Source organism: Sminthopsis crassicaudata, chromosome 1 (genome assembly GCF_048593235.1).
Source record: "Sminthopsis crassicaudata isolate SCR6 chromosome 1, ASM4859323v1, whole genome shotgun sequence".
Lineage (NCBI taxonomy): Eukaryota > Metazoa > Chordata > Mammalia > Dasyuromorphia > Dasyuridae > Sminthopsis > Sminthopsis crassicaudata.
The window spans coordinates 152,450,598-152,469,774 of NC_133617.1; the positions used below are offsets into that span (position 1 = coordinate 152,450,598).

Genomic DNA, 19,177 nt, shown 5'->3' on the forward strand with positions numbered 1-19,177 from the left:
CTTATATTTATCCCTCCAGATGCTACCAAAACAAGTCTAATCACTTATATCTGACAACCCTTCACACACTTAACGATATTCTATTCCCCCTAAATCTCCTCTTATCTAGCTCGTGTTCCTAGTTGTCTCATCTGACTTCTGACCCTTACAGGGCATGATTTTGAAGACTTTGACCATCCTGGTCACTCTCCTCTGTGATTTTTCCAGCTTTGCAATGTACCCTCATAGAACCAATTCACTTTTTTCTATTCCTAAGCAAATACATTCCACACCACACCCCAAATAAATTTTTCCTCCATTTCAACAAGACAATATGAACATTTGTCCTAGTGCCAACATTCTCCCCAAAGTTTGAAAAATATCCCACACATCTGGCTCATAAGGTATAAAACCAGAATCCGTTTTTATGTGTTTTGTGCTGCTCCATCCAGCTACAGGAACATAAAACCCAAATCTCTTTTTTTTTCCATTTATCCTGTCCCTGGGACAAGTTGATCAGATCCACAGAAACTACTATTCATATAAACATGATTCATCTTTGTTTCAGCAGATGATGGGACTTGCCTTTTCAATATCATTATTTAACTTCAATACTGGAATTTCTATATCTAAGAAGACTAATTTCTTTTATCTGGTGTTAATTAAGTATTTGATTGCTTCCTTTAAAAAAAGAAAAAGAAAAGGTAGATAAGTACGAATGTTTTTAGTTTGATTCCAGACTTGTATACCCTGAGAATTCTTTAAAATTCTGCCCAAAAGTCATTGCTTTTCCACCATAATCTTCTTAGTTTGGCTCTAGTTTGTCACCTGGATCATGCCTCTCAATCATTCATCAACCCCTCCATGCGAAGGCTGCTTTCCAGTACACCCAGCCATGAGGCAGTAGTCCCCAAGGAGCCCTCCCTCTCTCATTCTAGTTCCCTCATCCCTGGTAAAGCTGAAAACACTTACCCCAGATGTCCAAGTTCTCGACAGCACTCACTCTGCCTGTCTTGGGCAGGCACAGTGCCTTCAGCACTCTGATGCCTTGATCCTCCAGATTTCCCTGACTGGGGCCAAACTTTAGTGTGCAAACTATTACTTGCAAGACCAAGTAAATATAGTTACAGCACGATCTTGCAGGTGGAGAAAATGAAGCCCAGGGAGTTAAATGTCTATCTCTGTGGGACTATTAAAAAATGAGGCAGTGGCAAAACCTGTCTTGAAATTTAATCCTTGGTTGACAATCCACTCTGGACTTAACTCACAGAGCTGCTGTACTTTTTTTTTTCTTTACCCAGGATAAGGAGTACTGTACTGTTTTACAAGTAAGCCCAGCAGTGGACAGGCATTCCATGGAACATGTACCATAAGATAGTGAACAGGTAGAACAAATATTTGTTGGTGTGCTATGATAATGGTATTAATCATGCTGATGTGTTTTTTTTTCCCTTAGAGAGTTTATCTTCCATCTAGGAAATCAGTAAATCTCGAGAGTGGGCATAGCATTCCTAAAATTATAATAATAGGGAAGAAGATAAGCTTAGAATTTCAGATATGGTGATATACCTCAGAACCAAATCTCTACAGATATCCATGATTTTTTTAAAATTAATTATATAAATGTTAAATTGTTTTTACTCAAAATTGGAAAAAAGTAAAATATTGAGATTTTTTTAAAAGTTAATTTTACTTATAAATCTATCACCTTCATCTCATCCTATTATTGTTTGGAGCAGATCATTCTCAGAGGAGTTCATGAGCCAACCTACATTCTGGGCAGTATGGAGAGGTAGCAGTGGCTTTCCAAGTCTCAGAAATCTTACCTAATACCCTGATATTGAAGAAGGGACCCTAAAACTCTAAAACTCCTTGAAGGAGAAATTCTCTTTGGACTCTGCCTCAGGGGGGGACCCCATCTGAGGGAAACAAGATAAACCCCTTCATTCTGTTAGCTAGGTGGGGTTGGTTCAGTCCTGAGCAAAATAATTCCAACCCTATTCAATTAAAGAAACTCATTTAATTCTATTCGAATTCAACTCAAGCTGAAACCCAGGTTGTAGCCAAAACTCCTATTATAAAAGAGCTAATCTAAAATCCTCTCTTTGCAGAGGTTCTAAACATGCCATGCTATGCCAAGGAAGCTTCTGCCCACTGGAATAATATTCTTTTCCAGTGCTACCCTCTCTTTATCCTCACCTATTTCCCTAATGAGACTTATACCTCTCTGTCAGGATTTCTAACCTTACTTCCCAATATCTATAATAAACCTCTTTTATCTATCTAGCTTTTCAGGTTTGTAAATTCCTCTTCAGAGAATCTCTGCGCTGCCAAAAGGGGGTTCCCCAAAGCTCCCTACCCTTGCACAGAATCCCAAGGGGTGCAGGGGAGCCAAACTTCTCCATTTGGTTCCCTGAACCCCGAACCTGCCACTAGACCTTATCATTTAACTCCCTGACCACCAGAAACCCTAATCTCATTTTGGTTCCCTCAATCTAGACCTTATCATTTGCTTCCCCATAAAAGGGAACCCCCAAACCTAAACCTCATCATATTTTGGTTCCCTAACTGAGAAACCCTCAAAACTAGATTTCACCTCATCAATATCACCTGGATTGGGTTTTTTTAGCCATTTACTAACACCTGAAAATAGAAAATGCTTTAACCTAGACTGTCTCATAGAAATGTATCTGTATCACTAGATTAAGGTCTAAAAAACAAAATAATAAAATTGTACTTGCCAAAGTCTTCATAGGAAAGCAAGTTTCACAGCTATGGGCAGCACACCAAGAATATCATGCCTCCAGCAAAAAGTTCCATTTTATAATGGGTTATAGCACTCAAGAGTCTGTGATGACTCAAAAGACAGAGCATATAACTAATCAACAAGTATACATTGAACAAGTACTATGCATATTCAGAAAAATAATTATTGCTTAAAGACAAAGGAGTCAGCCTAATTCACTATTTAATATATAATGAAAGTCAATAATAACTGTCTTTTGAATGAATGAATTACACAGTCTTTGCCCTTTTTTGTTGTTCAGTCATGTCCCTATTTGGGATTTTCTTGGCAAAGATACTGGAGTGGTTTGCCATTTCCTTCTCTGGCTCATTTTACAAATGAAGAAACTGGGGTAATTAAGGTTAATTGACTTGCCCAGTCACACAGCTAGTAAGTCTTTGAGGCCAAATTTGAACTCAGAATTTGAATCTTCTTGACTCCAGGTCCAGTACTCTATCAACAGTGTCACCTAGCTAACTTTAAGGAGCTTAAAATCTAGTTTTAAAGATAAGAAATAAGACCTTGTCTCTCTCTGTCTCTCTGTATGTGCATGTGTGCGTGTGTGTGTGTCTGTCTGTCTGTCTCTCGGTGTGTCTCTGTGTCTTTCTTTGTGTGTCTCCTTGTGTGTCTTTTTAAAATAGAAATCTCTGCCCTCCAGATTATTGTATTTTATCAGGAAGCACATGTACACATAAATGTTTATACACTATATGCAAAGTAAATACAAAGGTAATTGCAAGGTGAAAGGATTAACAGGTGGAGGGAATTAGGTAAAAAAAAAAAAAAAAAAAAAAGCTTTATGTAGGTAGTAGTATTTGAACTTAGTTCTCATAAATCTAGAAAACTAGATTGGAACCATATTGTGAAAAACTTTATATGATAAAAAGGGTGTTTATTTTTTATCTTAGTGATAATAGGAAGCCAATATAGTTTATTGAGCAGAGGAGTGACAAGGTTAAACCTAGGCTTTGGTAAATTGCTTTACCAGCTATATGGAGGGCAAATTGAAGAAGTTAGACTTGAGACAGGGAGATAGCTTAGGAGGCTATTGCAAGAATCTTGGTGAGAGGCAGTGAGGACTTCTCACCTAGAGTTGTGACTTTGTGGCTGAATGGAAGAGTCAGTTGCTAGAGTTATGACAGAAGTAGAATCAGTAATATTTAGCAAGAAGCTGGATACATATTTTGAGAGAAAAAATATTGGCTGAGGTTGTGGTCTTAAGTAACTCAAAAGACATTGATATCTTTGAGACAAATAAAGAAATATGAAAGAGGGATGGCTTGGGAAGGAAAATAATGAATCAGTCAATATTTACTATTGACAAGTAATTTATTATTGTCAATTTATTAAGCACCTACTAAGTTCCAGCCATTGTACTAAAGAAAGAGATAAGATAGTTTTGATCCTTTAGGAATTCATAATTCAAAGTGGAGCAATGGGAAGGGATGGTGAGTTCTGGTTTTTGTATGTGGTATTTGAGATACTTGTGGGCTATTCACTTCAAATTATCGAATTGGCATTTGATGATAATAGCTCTGGAAACAGAACACAGTAAGATGTATGGATTTGGGAGTCCATAATCTATACAAAGAGGATAATGGAACACATGGAACCTAATGAGATAACCAAGAGATAGAATAAAGAAAAGGGCTTAAGACAGAGCTTGGGATATCTACAGTCAGAAGTTACATTGTGGTTAATGATAGAGGACCCAACTTCTTAAACTGTGGTCCCCCCATAAAGGATCTTATAACTGAAGGTGGGGATCATGAAATTATAATTTATTATCAGTAAATGTTTGGTTTATATACTGATTTCATGTATTTATATGCCTGGGGTCATGTAAAAATTTCTTGGGCAAAAAGGGGTCATCAGCTGAAAAAGTTTAAGAAGTTTTAATCTTAAAAAAGAAGGCTGAAAAGGAATGTTCAGATAGACAGACAGAAAGCAGGGCTATAAGACATCAGAGTCACAAAAAAAAAAGTATTTCTGGAGTAGCTGGTAGTTATGAGGGCCAAATTGCTGCAGAAAAGTCAAGAAAGATGAAAATTTTTGAATAGAACATCTGATTTGAGCAATTAATGAGTACTGAAAATTTTGGATTGAGTATTTTCATTTGAAGAGGTGAGAAAAAGAAGGGAGAAGATGGGAGGAGGGAAAAAGAAAGAGAAAGATAAAAAGGAAAGGGAAGAAAAGACTAGACTAAAGAAATTACTTGTTTGAGAACTTCTTTCCAATTCCTAAGCCAGAGGTACACATTATAACAAGGATTTGGGGAAAACAAGCATTATTATTTGATCTTTTTTATTGAATTGTATTAACTTTTAACAAAATAAATAAATAATACAAATCAAAACAGGAGAGATTAGGGTAAAATATCACAGATATTTAAGGTAATGTAGCTTTTCCAAAAGTTTTAATGCAGAAATATTCCATGGTTCTATTAATTAATTACAGGATTATTCAAATTAAAGAATCTGAGATTCAGAGATAGAAAAGACTCTAAAAGCAATTTAGTCCATCTTCCTTTCTATTTCAGTCCCAGTAATCCACATCCCCAGCACCTGACTCTACTTCATTTTATAATTGATTATTCTAAATTTAGTCCAGAGAGGGTAAAGTAATTCTCTGAGGACCAAAAAATTTAGTAAATGACAGCCAGGATGTGAAACCAAGTCCTTCCTCTGGCTCTAAAGCTAGCATTCTTTTTACAACTCCATGAAATGTCTTTTTCTATTTAAGCCTTCAAATCCTTGATCTATCTAACACCTTGGTTACCATTAATACTTAATAGATATCTAATAATATCCATAATAGTCACAGATAATAATCCAGATTCTTCTAGCATATAATACCCATAGACATTTCTCAAAATAGCACAGGTTTGTTTCTTGCCACAAATGTATCATATAATTGAGAATAAAGAAGGAATTGTATGCATAATTTTGAAAACAAATACTTTAAAGGAAATGCATATTTATATTTTTGAATAATTGGGTGTTTATATACTCTGCATATTATAATATTCATATTATACATATTATATGTGTGATACATATATATAGATGTGATACATCTTTGATCTCATAGATGTAGTTATATTCAATAATGCAGGTCACAATTTATATATAACTGCCTATATTGTGCATCAAATGTCCATGTTCTCCAATAAGTTTGATGTGATGCCAGTTCTAACCAATGTGCTAGAGAGCAACATTTCTTTCTTTTGACATCTTGAAGATGCTAATAGAATATATAGACTACACAATTTTGACATCTTCAGGAGAAACAATGAGTTCAGGACATGATCCAAAGAAAGATTTTATGAGGTACCCCCACAGATAGAATACCATCTGTTTAAACATAGAAAGGCAATTCTGAGCCAGGGTTTATATCTTTTATTCTCTGGCATCCAAATGTGCTACATTTGATACAACCCTTAAATTGCATTTACCTTCTTTCTCTTATTAAAATCTCACTGCTCTTCATTCCAGTCACACTTCCACTCATTCTCACTTTTCCCCTGTCTATCTGTACCTTTTGTTGTGCTTATCATATTGTTAACCAAGTTCCTTTCATAGTGGAACTTTTTCCCTTACATTCATTCCACCAAGAAGAGAAATCTGAATTTCCCCTCAGTCACCCTCAGTGACACCAATCCCTTTTTTCCTATGCTCTTATCCCAGAGGGCCTAGAGGAAGTATTGGTATACTCTGTCCCCAACTCTCTGTTTTTCCTAGTGATATAAAAAATTCCTTGATTTTCTGCCATCAAAGGAACATCAACATTCAACTAATTTTTAGGTCTACATTTAAAAAAAACACTAGACAAATCTCTATGAATAAATAACCATATACAACACACACACACACACACACACACACACACACACACACACACACACACACACAACCCCCATGCAACTATACCAGAATTTAGGGTAGCAAAACTTTGAGGTTTTGAGTGTTAGGTAAAATATCATTAAAGTAACAACTATAAAAGAAAATTGGCTGGCTGGTTGGTGAGAGTGAGGGACAAAGTATGGACAGTCAACATGCTCCATTGGTATCCTCCAGATCTCAAAAGAAAGAAAGGGTGGTCCCTGGCCCACGGGTTAATCTACCATATCAAACTTCTTGGAGAACATGGACATTAATTACACAATATGGGCAAGTTTACATAAGTTATAATCTGTATCATTGAATGAAATAAACACATCTCTAAGATCACAGATCTATTTGAGTAAACATTAATTAATCACTGTCTTTACAAGGTACACAATTTAATAAAGTATGTTCTTTAATTTGATGTATAGTAAGCTTTTGTGAATTCCTTAAAAAGTTAATTTTGATTCTTCAATTCAGATGGATACAACAGCACTGATATGTAATCAAACATTTTCCCCTCTGTTTTTAAAATTTTTCAAAAAGTGATCTCATTCCCATAAAAAACAGTATTCAGTAAAGTTTGGATCTCACAAATTCTATACTAGCTAAGCTTACATCACTTACATATAAACCTCAGAGATCACAAGAAACAAGTAGCACACAAGGGGTTTCCACTAGAGAAGATTTGGCCTGTGTTCCATACAAAAACAAATCTCTGAATATGTTATTTTTAAGTTTATCTTAAAAATACTCAACCAAGAAAATCTAGAAATGAATTTCTTAATTTGGGAAAAAAAAAAATGTTATCCTTAAAGGTCAAATTTCACTCCCCCCCCAAAAAAAAAAAAGATTTAAAAGGTTTGCCCTTGAAGAAAGTGACAAAATTATCACTTGTATTCAACCAGTAAAGAAAATAAACCATAGCTTTAGCAACAACTACAACATGAATACAGATTGTCACATTCATAGAGGGTGGATAAAAGATAAGAAGAAGCAGACTCAGCAGCATTCACATGTGTATTTAAATAAAGTGGTTATTTCCAACCAAATTATCAGAAAAAAGACTGATTGCCCTTGACTATAATTTGGGTCTTTTTCTTCTTTACATTTCCAAACTTCATGTTATTCTTTTAGTCTGTTCAAAAGTTTCAAAAACTGTGATAGGAGTTTTGATACAAGTCAAAGAGAACTAGTTGACTTTCCCACAATACACAGTGGCATTTCCTAGACCACTTGAGTACAGTGCTGACCGTGGGAATGTTGAAATTTTAAAAAACCGTTCTCCCACAAGCAATCAGAGAAGGGCATGAAACTACTAAGTTTCCAAAAGCAGCATGGTATAACGGAAAGGACTGGTTTGAGAATTAGACTGGGATTTTAAACTCAGGTCTGCCTCATAATACTTGCATGACCATGGGCAAATCAATTAACTATTAACTATTTTGCATCTCAATTTTTTCATTAGTAAATTTAGAGAGTTGGGTCTCTAAGGTTCTTTCTAATGCTGTATCTATGATCTTATGAAATAGACAATAAAATGCATTGAAATTCAAATTTTCTTGGGAAAAGAGTAGATGTGATTTCATTAATATAGGGAATTACCAAATAAAGAAACTCCTTTCATTAATCAATGCATGCTAGCACCTCCTCTGCAATTTATAGCCTTAAAGAATGCTTAGAGCAACGAGGTCAAGTAGCTTTCCCAAAATCATGCAGACAGTATATTATCAGAGTCAGCCTTGAACCCAGTCTTCCTGACTCTGAAACCAGTTCTCTATCTAACATTCCATATTGCTTTTCTAAGATCAAAGATACCATATTACTAAGATCATGATACCATATTACTAAATAACTCTATAGTAGCCATTTGCACATAGATGAACTTATCTGCAAACAGACCAATCAGCTTTGTCCAAATAAAGGAAAACATCATAGGCTATTGTTATTCTTCACCTCTTTGCCAAATATGATAGTTGGCTAAGCAGTCAACAAGCATTTGTTAAACTCCTACTATGTGTGCCAAGCTCTATAAAAAGCCTTTAGGATCCAAAGAAAGGTCAAAAAACAATCCCTGCTCTCAAGAAGTTTACAGTTTGATGGAAGGGACAATTTGCAAACAACTATATATAAAACAAGCAATCCATAGGATAAATTGGAAATAATCAGTCAAAATAAGGCACTAGCATTTAGGGTAGAGGAGCATTGGGAAAGACTCTGCAAAAGGTGGGATTTTAACTGGGACTTAAAGAAAACCAGGGAAGACAGGAGATAGAGATGAAGAAGGAGAGAATTCTAGGCATAGGGAACAGTCAGTGAAAATGCATATTTAGGGGATGGAGTACCCTGTGCAAGAATAGCAAGGAAGTCCATATCACTGCTCTCTAGGTTTCAGTGCCAATTTTTTCTGGTTCTCCGCCTGCCTGTCTGACTATTGCAGCCAAGTCATTATTGATATCCTGTCCCCAAATTGTGAGTGTACCAAAAGACTCTTTCATGGGCCCTTTTCTCTCTCTTGTTGACATTATAGGTCCCATCATGCTTAATTATGATCTCTATGCAAATGACTGGCTCCCCTATCTCTATATTTAGATATCTTTTCTAAAGTCCAGTCCCACATCATCAATAGCCTATTGACTTTTGAGTTGTGGAGAGTAGGATGGATAAAAGGAAAGAAAGACCTGAGTCAAGGGAATCAATGAGCATGATAGAACTCATTAACTCTCAGTCCAAGGCTGACCATTATAATCTGAAACTCAGTTAGATTCAGTAGCTCTCCTATGTTTGTAAGATAAAATGCATACTTCTCCATTCAGCATTTAATGCCTTAACTGGTCTGGAAACTGCAGGCTAATAATATAACAACTCTTTCTCATGCATGCCATACTGACAAATAGTCCTATTTACTGATTCTTTTCATTTTGCTTATAATTCATCTTCAATCTTCCCATGCCTAGAATGTACTTCATTCTTTCATCTGTCTCTTGGAGCCCTTACCTCTCTCTGTAATAAAAATGGAGAGCTAAGAGCTATCATTTATGAAGTGCACACTATGTGCTGGGCACTATATTAAGCACAAATATTACCTTATTTGATTCTCATATCAACTCTGAGAGGCAGGTTTTACAGATGAGGAACCTGGAATTAAGTCACTTGCCCATGGTTACATCATCTGAACAAATGAGGCTGGGTTTGAAATCATGTCTTGCTGACTCCATGCTCAGCCCTTTAATCACTGTAATATCTAGCTTCCTTTTTTCTCTTCAAGCTCAGATAAAATGCCAAGTCCTTGATTTCACAAGCTGCGAGGTATTTTCTTTGTCCCTCCATGACTTTGTAATTATTTTGCATTTCATATTCCCTTACCTTATAAACATTTTGAATCACTGTAGTATAATGCAAGTTTCTTAACAGCTGATATCTATCATGTTTTTATATTTATTTTTGTACCACCAGGGCCTAAAATAGTGCTTAATAATTAAATGCCTATTGATTGATTGATTCTATATTACTAACTCTAAAATCCTGGAGTTTTTTCATCATTTATTTATTTGGTGAGTTACTTAAATTCTTTGTTCTGCTATTTCCCATGGTACCAATAAGTGGAAAAGCATTCCACTTATCTTAAATGTAAATTGTGACAATTGATAGATTAATGATTATATAAAAGGGTTTAAAAAAAAAAAAAACTCTGGAAAAAGGCCCTGTAAAAATAATGTTGATGATGCATGCATTCATGGAGATTTTAATTTAGTTTACATGTAAATTTTTGGTGATGAGATCTGATAATTTTAACCTTCACCAAACATTATTCCTTTTATGTTTGTTTTCCTATGGAAACATACCATGCCTACAAATTTTAGGAAAGAATACAAGATTTAGAATTCTGGATGCTTATTTGAGTCTGTTTATAGAAATCATATTATCAACTGAATGTCACAAACATCCAAAACTAATTACTGAGAAAAAGTGACATGAAGAACAGTCAGTCACAGTTAGAGGACAAATATATTTTTGCACTCACAGAAATGTTTTAATGAATTACTAATTTTCATCAGCTTCAATTTGCCCAAGGACCCATAGCTAATAAGGATCAGAGATAAGATTCAAACTTGTTTCCTCCTCATTCTGAGTGTCAAGTTGTTTCTATTATACCAGTGGAAAACCAGCCTACTACTTTCTTACTGCTTCGAGAATGTTGCCTATTGTTTTGGAGGATGTGTCTTTTCAGCACAGATACATACAATAAAAAGATCCTATCTAGATGGAAAGATTCTACATATAAGGTATACATTTATAAAAGAACTATATCTATTAGAACATTGTAGTAATACAAAGAAAATTCCTTAGGTGTCATTTTAGCAAAGAATATTATTAAGCTTTCAGAAGATGAATAGCCAAGAAGATAAAAGAAATGTCCTATTACTAAAATAACTACCTACTGGGATGAAGATTAATTCTTTCCAATAGATAGGTACTATTGTTAAAATATAAAATATAAATATTAAATGGAATGGTGATTAATAAAATATCCTTTCTAATATCAAGCCTCAATCTCTCACTGTAAATTCAGTTAATTTTCTTTTCTAACTTGCGAAGATGATAAACACAGCTAGTCATCTTTATCCTTCAGATTTTAAACTATTAATGTCACTCTGCGTCCACATTCTTTGTTCCCTCTTCCTTAATACCAATCCTTGAAATCTAGGCTCTATTACTAACCCAAACTCTACAGAAACTGACATCTCAAAGATCCCCATTGTCTTCCTAATTGCAAAATGCAATACTCTTTTTTTTAATTCTTTATCTTCTTTGATATCTTTGCCATAAATGACTATTAACTAGCTCTTCTTCATGAAATTCTCTCCCCATTGGCTTGACACCAAACATTCATTGACTCTTACATTTCTAATAGTTCCTCTGCCTCTTTCACTGTTTTTTCTCACTAACAATATACTCTCATCCATCACCTATGAAATGTAGACCATTCCTCAAGGTTCTGCCATAAGACTTTTTTTCTCTATCTGCTCTCTCACAATGATCTGACTTTATGACCATCTCTAAGTTCCAGCTATAGCCACTATACAAATAACTAAATCATTCACTGAACATTTAATGAATACCTAAAATATTGTGCTAGATACAAAAGGGATATATAAAAATAAGGCCTTCAATGAATTCATAATATGAATAAACACATATAAAAATAAAACTATACAGTCAAGTTTCATGAAATAGGATTGCAATCTCTATAGAGAAAAGCAATTACTCACACTAATGAAATGAAAGACTCTTTAAAGTTAATAAGATATGTCCAAAGTTCTGTGAGACTAGAAGAAAAAAAATCACTCCTAGCTGGGCAGATTAAGGTAGCTTTTGTGGATGAGTTAGTATATAATCTTGGCTTTGAAAAATGGGTAGATCCCAGTTGATAAATGATCAAAGGATATAAACAAGCAATTTTCAGATGAAGAAATTAAAGTCATCTATAATCATATAAAAATGCTCCAAACTATTAATTAGAGAAATGCAAATTAAAACAACTCTGAAATATTACCTCATACCTATCAGATTAGCTAAAATAATGGGAAAATAAAAAGACACATTTTGGAGGGCATATGTCAAAACTGGGACATTAGAACATTGTTTGTGGAGTTGTAAAATGATCCAAACATTCTGGAGAGCAATTTAAAACTATGCCCAAAGAATTGCAAAACTGTGCATACCCTTTTAATTCAGCAGTATCACTACTGAGCCCATATCCCAAAGAGATCATAAAAAAAGGAAAAGGATCCATATGTGCAAAAATGTTTGCTCTTTTTGTGCTGGCAAGAAATTGGAAACTGAGTGGATGCTCATCAGTTGGGGATAGCTGAATAAATTGTGATATATATATATATATATATATATATATATATATATATATATATATATATATATATAAATGTAATAGAAGTTCAATAAGAAATGATGAATAGGCTGATTTCAGATAAACCTGGAAAGACTTACATGAACTGATGCTAAATGAAGTGAGCATGTCAAGAGAACATTGTATAGAGTAACAGCAAGATTGAATGATGATCAACTCTGATAGATTTAGCTCTTCTCAGCAATATAGTGATCCAAGATAATGTCAATAGCCTTGGGTTTGAAAATGCCATACACATTTAAAGATAAAACTATGGAAACAATGCAGATCAAAGCATATTATTTGCACATTTTTGGTTTATATTTTTCTCATTTTTTTCCCTTTTATTTTGAGTTTTTTTTCACAACATAATTTATATGGAAATATTTTTAAATAACTGTACATGTACAATCTATATCAGATTGTTTGCTGTCTCAGGGAGGGAGGTTGGAAAAAAAATTGGAACTCAAAATCTTACAAAAATGAATGTTAAAAACTATCTTTACACTTAATTTTTAAAATACTAATGAGTAAAAAAAATGGATAGAATGTCAAATGGACAAGATGTGGGGATAGGCAGACTAAGTTATAGTAAATTAGTTGGGCCATGTTATAGAAGCAGGAAGGAGGAATGTGTTCAAAGGACAACAAGTCTTCCAGCTTGGATGAATCATAGAACACAAAGGAAGATAGTGTGAACTAGGATGGGAAAAGTAAGCAAGAAAGTCTGGAATTCAGTTTAAAGAATTTGCACGGGGCAGCTAGGTGGCGCAGTGGATAGAGCACCAGTCTTGAATTCAGGAGGACCTGAGTTCAAATATGGTCTCAGACACTTAACACTTCCTAGCTGTGTGACCCTGGGCAAGTCACTTAACCCCAGCCTAAAAAAAAAAAAAAAAAAAAAAAAAAAAAAAGAATTTGCACTACATTTGGGAGGCAGTGAGAGCCACTATAGATTTTGAGCTAAAGAGAGTAGAATGGACAAAAGAAAAGAAAGACCTGAATCAAGGAAATCAATGAGTAGGCTTTTAGAACAGTCCTAGTATGATAGAGCATTAGTCCTGGAATCAAGAAGACAGTAGCTGTGTGGTCCTGGACACATCACTTACCTCCTATTGTCTCAGTTCATCATCTATAAAATTGTGACCCCAAGGGGTCACATACAATTGATATAGCTGAACAACAGAACAACAATAAGCACGAAATAATGAAGGCTTAATTTAGAATGGCTTTAGTAAGAATACTAAGATGGTGACTAAAGCCAGTGCTATTGTGGAGATTTCAGAGTGTGAAGATTTGTGAAGTCAAAAATTTCTTCATACATGAGAATGAGTCACTGGGAGCCTGTGTTGCCATAAACACAAATGAGCTTCTACCCAAGTGTTTCTCTTCCAAGCTCTCATCAACTCCACCCAATACATAGGCGATGAGTGTGATAGGATTATTAACAGATACAAGAAAACCAGGAGAAAAAAGAAAGCAGGTTTTGGGGGGAAAGCTGATGAATTCCATTTGGGACTTGTTGAACTCAAGGTGACAGTAGATTATCCAGGTAAAGATGGCCAGCAGGTAATTGGAAATCCATATGTAGAGTTTAGGAGGGAAGTCTGACTGGATACATTGATTTGGGAATGATCTATAATGAGGAGACAATTAAAATTATGGGAGTATATCTGATCAAAGAAAAGGATTTGGAGAGAAATTAATTCTTTGCACAGAGCAGGGCAAACCTTTATATTAAGGAAAGGGAAACAGATGATAAAGAAATAGGAAAACAACAAGAAATGTAGCAACTCAAAGACAAAGGAATAGACATAATTAAGAAGTTGGAAGAGATGTTAAATTTCCTCTTCGTGTATATCATTCTAAAACTGTCATCAAAATTCTGACATAGTTTCTGTTTTACAATGACCCCCTCACCTTTTCTGTTTTGTTTGTGCCTGGAAAGTCACTTCTCTTCCTGTGTTATATAATTTTTTTTTCTCCATATTGCTCCTCATCAAATTTTCCTTTATCACTAGTTATTTATCTAACTTGTCAAATTCATTTTGTACTCTAATCCTTTCCCTCTAAGCTACTCATTTAGTGCAATGCAATGAGAATACTCCCCAGTTACTGATAAAAATCGCTGATAAGTTACTGATAAAAATATTAGATGTCATTTGATAATACTTCCAGGAAAGTTCCTATTACCTTAACACAATACAGAATCAATAAATATTTAAAACTTTAATATCTCCCTCCCTCTCTCTCTCTTCCCCCTTCTTTTATCTTGTCCCTTTCTTTCTCCCCCCACTCCTTTCTTTGTCTCTGCCTCTGTCTTTCTAAGTCTGTCTCTCCATTCCCTTATACTTGGAAAAATATTAGAAAGCATTCCAAACTAATTAAATATTTAAGATTGATAAAAGAAGAACTATAGAAATTCTAACCATAACACCAATTATGGATTGCTGTGGTGATGGTACTAATAATTTATAAGTGATTTCTTATTAGGATTTCCAAACAACTTTACATATATTATCTCTTTTAATTGTGATAATAATACAATAGAAATCACAGAATTACCACAGTCTACAAAGACTTAAAGTTGAAATTCCCCCAAAGGGCAATTGGCAAGTAGATAGTGATCACAGAGCAAGCTGGAAGACATTATAAATAATTGCACAAATGAAACAACATAAAGGTTATCCTAAGGGAGATGTATGACCAAAAATGAAAGTGGAATGTGTCAAAAATTGAGAGTAAGGGGCAATGATGGATCTTTGTATAGACACTGATGTGAATCCAATGGGGTTTTCTTTGGTAAAGATGCTACAATGATTTGCCATTTCTTTCTCTGGAACATTTTACAGATGAGGAAACTAAGGCAAACAAGGGTTAAGTGATTTATCCAGGATCATATAGCTAGTAAATGCCCAAAAACAAATTTGAACTGAGCAAGATGAATCTTCCTGATTTCAGGCCCAGTATTTTATCCCCTATGTCACCTACCTTCCCCTCCCTATAATTTTTATATTCTGTCATAAGAGAATCATAAAAATGTCCACAATACATTGATTGGATTCCCTATGCAGCACTTACAAGCAAACATGAACAAGAATCTCATTGGGGGCAGACATGAATGGCAAGCACTCTGCATTGTTGGAGGTGGGGAGCTTAACAAAAAGATCACAGACCCATTCCAATGACAATAAGCCAGTGAACTCAGAATAAGTTCAAGTGCTATCATTTTTTATCCATAAAGGATAATTGAATGATTCACGACAGTACACAGGAGCCTCTAGTTAAAATCAAATTGAGAGTGATATCTATATTTGACACTCCATTCTCTGTTTAATTTGAAGTTTTAAAGTAGTTTTAAATAATAGTGATTTTCAAGGTGATCAGAGAGATTGCTCAGGGAGGTAATCATATACGCTTTTGTATATATATAACTTGTGTTTATAGGAATCCCAATTAGATTTTAATACCTCGAGAGACTGAACTATACTTTTCACCTCCTTGTTTCCTCTGATGATGACTTGCTACTTTAGACCTCTTGTATAACTTAACAGAGGTTATACCTGCCTAGAATGGCATATAGAAAGGCTCTTATGACCAAAACTTTTGCTTTAAGAAGAAATTGGACTCCTCCTAAACATAAATGATTCCTAGCTATTCGTGGGGCAGTCTAGGTAAAAACAGTGTCACCAATAAGGCAATAAGACAACTAGAAAGTACAGTGGATAGAGTGTAAGATCTGCAGTTAAAAAGATTTGAGTTCAAATCTAGCCTCAGACACTTATTAGTTGTGTGAAATTCCTCCCTCCAATGGCCAGCACGTTGCTTAACTTATGTCTGCCTCAGTTTCCTCAATTGTAAAATAAAAACGAACTTGTTTTGAAGTTCAAATTCAGAGTTGCTTTGAAGATCAAATGAGAAATTTGTAAAGTGCCTGGTATAGAGTAGGCACTTAATACTTATTTCCTCCTTATATTCCCCAGCAAAGGTCCAACAGCAGCCCCCTATCAGATGCTTGCTGCTTGAGGATCTTAATTTAGAACTATAAAATCTAAATGTTGGTTTCAGAGGTCAATTATTCCAATCTATGCTTGAAGAAGGATACCTGCCTGCGAACTTGCTGATAAGTGATGCTCCTGGAAGATCTTCAGGAAGGAAGAATCCAGGACTTTCTAAAGCCTTCAATGCCACTTTTGTACAATTTTAATTATTAGGAAATGTGTCCTTATATTAAAATTAAAATTTCTACTGGGATAATGATGCATTGTTGGTGGAGTTGTGAACGGATCCAGCCATTCTGGAGAGCAATCTGGAATTATGCCAAAAAGTTATCAAACTGTACATATCCTTTTGATCCAGCAGTGCTACTACTGGGTTTATAACCCCAGGAAATACTAAAGATGGGAAAGGGACCTGTATGTGCCAAAATGTTTGTGGCAGCCCTTTTCGTAGTGGCTAGAAACTGGAAAATGAATGGATGTCCATCAATTGGAGAGTGGCTAAATAAACTGTGGTATATGAATGTTATGAAATATGAACTGATGCTAAGTGAAATGGGCAGGACCAGGAGATCATTATACACTTCAACAACAATACTGTATGAGGATGTGTTCTGATAGAAGTGGATATCTTGAACAGAGAGAAGATCCAATTCAGTTCCAATTGATCAATGATGGACAGAATCAGCTACACCCAGAGAAGGAACACTGGGAAATAAATGTGGACTACTTGCATTTATGTTTTTCCTCCTAGGTTATTTTTACCTTCTGAATCCAATTTTTCTTGTGTAACAAGAGAACTATATGGATCTGCACACATATATTGTATCTAAAATATACTTTAACATGTTTAACATGTATGGGACTGCCTGCCATCTAGGGGAGGGAATGGAAGGAGGGAAGGGGAAAATTGGAACAGAAACGAGTGCAAGGGACAATGTTGTAAAAATTACCCATGTATATGTTCTGTCAATAAAAAGCTATAATTAAAAAAAAAGTTTAAAAAAATTAGGAACATTTCTATTTGTAGTCTCAAAACTTAGTATAATCCTTGGCAGACAGTAAGTACTTAATAAGTGCCCTTTATTATTTCAACATATATTAAATATCTACTATGTGCAAGGTTCAGGGCCTGGTATTAACAATTAAAAAAATTGAAATAGAAAATAAATTAATTAAATTAAATTTTCTTCTGCAAGTTCCAACCACTGCAGCCTAATTCAGGTCTCTTGAGCCATAGGTCAAATTCCTCTTGTGCAGAACAATTCTTCAAATACTTGAAGACAATTCTGATGTCTTCTACATAAGCTCACTCAAATTCAATCTTCTGTTTTCCATTTTAAAGATCTGTAGCTCCTAAATATGATCTTTGTATGATAGTTATTGGTCTTCCCTCCATCCTGACTATGTCTTCCAAAATATGGTGATCTGGGCAGAAAACAGCTGAACTCTTAACTCTATGTTTACCTGGTTTCTCTTAATATTGCCTAAAATCAATTCACTGTCTTGTTAATCACATTTTGATCCCCATTGAACTTTCAGGTCTCTAAAAGCTTTAGATGTTTTTCCCATGAACTGCTGTGTAGCCGAATCTACTTCCTCTTATATTTCTGAAGCTGATTTTTTTAACCCATATATGGAGTATTATAGTTATTTCACTTAGCTTTCACCTTAATTTATAATATTATTCTAGCCTATCAAGCAGAATGAACAACAAAAAAAAAATTATTATGTACTTAGAATGTACCAGACACTATGCTAAGTGCTGGGAATATAAATACAAGCAAATAAACAAATCTCTCCCCACAAGGAGTTTAAATTCTAATAGAAAACAGCATCTATAGCACAAGGGAGTGGTGGCCAAGAAATAATGTTTTGGACGGGGGTCCTTGCTCTAGTATCCAGATTATTAGCTATTCCTCCCCAGCTCTGTGTCATCTGTAAATTTGCCAAGCATGCTTTTCTCTGTTGTTTGATTTAAACCCAGCAACTAAGAAAATAATAGTAAAAGGAAAAGCAAATACAATAAAGATAAATATATGACAGCTAATGAGATGAAACAAAAGCATATATTTATGTTCCTTGTATAAGAGAAGCCAAAGAAACAATTGGGCCTGAGTGACTTAAGGAGGCCACCTTATTTCTGTTGGCTCAAAGTCCCACCCTAAAATATGGGAAAATCTCTCCCTTACTTGGGTGGCATCCAACTTTCTACTTCTAAGCATACTAGCCAAAATATATTAGCAGACAGTTTTAATCAAAGAAAAGAAAAATCAACAAATATCATATGGTCAGGAATGGATAAATTAAAGTAACAAAGTCTCTCAATATCCCGTAATTAGTAATTCCTAATGTCCCTCACAGTCCCTGAAGGAACCAAAAATCTTTCTGGATATGCAGTGTGTTGATGTGGTCTTGTTCACTGTGTGACATTAGTGATATTTTCTTTTGGTAGATCTTATTGGCTCAGTCCTACAGCCTTTATTTTGGATATTTTCTGTTCTCCCTTAGAAATCTAGCTATTTGCACGGGACATTCTCCTAATAAAAATTTGGCCAATGACTATAATTCTTCCAGTCTAGTTTATAACTTCAGCAAAAAGGTACCAGATAGGAAGTCTTCT

The 19,177-nt window shown here is 34.8% G+C and overlaps 2 protein-coding genes across 3 annotated transcripts in view; both read right to left on the minus strand.

Moving 5' to 3' along the window:
* Positions 1-1,157, minus strand: part of SLC26A7 (solute carrier family 26 member 7) — a 273,392-nt gene extending 272,235 nt beyond the window's left edge. For both annotated transcript variants that reach the window (XM_074269726.1, XM_074269721.1), the window contains exon 1: positions 952-1,157. The gene's annotated coding sequence lies outside the window, so the exon portion shown is untranslated. The remainder of the gene's footprint in view (positions 1-951) is intronic.
* Positions 1-19,177, minus strand: part of LRRC69 (leucine rich repeat containing 69) — a 146,943-nt gene that overhangs the window by 49,928 nt on the left and 77,838 nt on the right. The gene's annotated exons all lie outside the window — the stretch shown is intronic.